This window comes from Pteropus vampyrus, unplaced genomic scaffold (assembly GCF_000151845.1).
Source record: "Pteropus vampyrus isolate Shadow unplaced genomic scaffold, Pvam_2.0 Scaffold18, whole genome shotgun sequence".
NCBI classification, from domain to species: domain Eukaryota; kingdom Metazoa; phylum Chordata; class Mammalia; order Chiroptera; family Pteropodidae; genus Pteropus; species Pteropus vampyrus.
Window position 1 is genome coordinate 13,093,975 of NW_011888799.1, and position 2,184 is coordinate 13,096,158.

Genomic DNA, 2,184 nt, shown 5'->3' on the forward strand with positions numbered 1-2,184 from the left:
GAAGAAGAAGAAGAAGAAGAAGAAGAAGAAGAAGAAGAAGAAGAAGAAGAAGAAGAAGAAGAAGAAGAAGAAGAAGAAGAAGAAGAAGAAGAAGTCGTTGTCTACGGCCATGCCACCCTGAACAAGCCCGATGTCTGATCTCAGAAGTTAAGCAGGGTCAGGCCTGGTTAGTACTTGGATGGGAGACTACCTAGGAAGACCAGGTGCTGTAGGCATAAATAATAATAATAATAATACAAAAAAATGTGAAATGAAAAATAGTGTTCAGCATTTGTTTTGCAGCAAGCCATTATAAAGGCAGCATGCACCCCAAGCAGTTAGTGGCCCCACCAAGCTCCTTCCCCGGGAACCACACTCAGCATCTCTTTGAACTGTGTTTGTGAGCATCTGTGCTCTACCTAGATCTATTTTGTGCAACCATTAGCAAGACACATCCTAAGATAATTGCTTCTTCATTTTATGCTAATTTGGTTTGCAAAAGTTTTCATAGGCATGCTCTACTTTCGGATAGTGGGGGACACCTGTATAGGAGGAACTCAGACACAAAGAAATTAAGTCACAGAGAACATACCCTTTTACGAGAACACATAGCCTAGTTTTAAACCTGACCCCATACCTTTTTACTTCTGGACCTACCATTAAATCAAAATTCTTAGAAATAAATACTAACTCAGAGAAAAAAAATATTGAGGACATTTTTTGTACTAATTATCATGCTCATTACTTTACATAATATGAGAAATGGCTTCCAAAACAGCTTCCAATGAACATCACCTTCTGGTATTAATGATCATGTTTAATTTTTTTTTCCACTTGAAAATGGGCTGGATCTAGTGATCTACTGCTAATAAATATAATATGGCAAAATGATAGGATGGCATTTATGATATTAGGTTACAAAGGATTGTGACTTCTGTCTTGTTCCCACTGTCTCCTTTACCTGTCACTTGTTCACTCTGTTGAAGTAAGCTGCCATGTTATGAACAGTCCCAGGGAGAGACTCACTGCCAAGCAACTAGAGGTGGCTTCTGACAAATATCCAGTGAATAACAAAGGGCATCAGTCCAACAATCCTGCCAATAGCCATGTGAGTGAATTTAGAAGGAGATCCCTTCCCCAGTTGAGCCTTAAGGTGACCATGCCCCAGTCAACACCCTGATTACAGCCTTCTTGGAGAGTCTGAGTGAAAGAACATAGTTAAACCATGCCTGGATTCCTGACCCAGTGAAACTGTGATATAATAAATATTGTTTTTAAGTCATTAAATTTTGGGGAAAGGGTACTTTGCTACAAAGATATAGATAACTAATGTACGTGAAGTATTTTGGTTAATTTTCGCAATAACACTATATGCTAAGTGTCATCATGTCTACTTTATAAGTGAGAAATTGAGGTTTATTGGTATTAAATGACTGCTCAAGATTATGTAGTGAAAAAATGGTAGAGCTGAGTTATTGACAAAATAAGTAACTTTGCTCTCTAACACAATTCTGCATGTAATATAACAGGGAGTAGGTAGCATAGTTATAAAGTATACATTTGTAGCAAATTCTTTTCCTGATTTTATATTATTGTATAGTCAGTCATGACTCCAGTGCCCCAACAGGATTGAAGTAAATTCATCTTAAGACAAACTATCATAGTGCAGATTTTTATGGTCCCCAAAAGTCTTCATCTCCATTAAACCCATTTTGGGGACAAAACTGCAATTTCTTTAAAAAGCCCAGAGGGTGTGATAACCTTTCATTTCAAAAAGTGGTGGGAAGTAAGTCACCCGATCATTCAATGACCTCTGGTGGATGAATCTAATGACAATAAATGCAGTTCGGTGTAAAATGTTTTCTAGAGTTTTGTCCTGTATTTAATCTTTTTAACCTCAAAAACTCAACCTCAAATCTAGACTCTATTTCTGGTAACTCTTAAGATTCTTCTGTGTGGTATAATTTCACATATACCTAGAAAAAAGGAGATATGAATTCTCTGTGTGTTCAGACAACGTTAGACGTGCTGAAATCCACTTCTTTCTTCTAAGCTCTGCCCTGAGATATTTTACTAAAATTTACTATCTCCTAAAATCTACTGGCATAGAAAAGTGTGGTTGTTATATTTTGAGAAAAATTTTTTTTAAATAAATGTGAGCAAATAAGACAAACCTTAATTTACTACCGGGCACCAAATGCTGGT

At 36.8% G+C, this 2,184-nt stretch overlaps 1 pseudogene; it reads left to right on the forward strand.

Annotated features, from left to right (window-relative positions):
- Positions 1-99: 99 nt before the first annotated feature.
- LOC111736242 lies at positions 100-215 on the forward strand (annotated as a pseudogene).
- Positions 216-2,184: the final 1,969 nt, after the last annotated feature.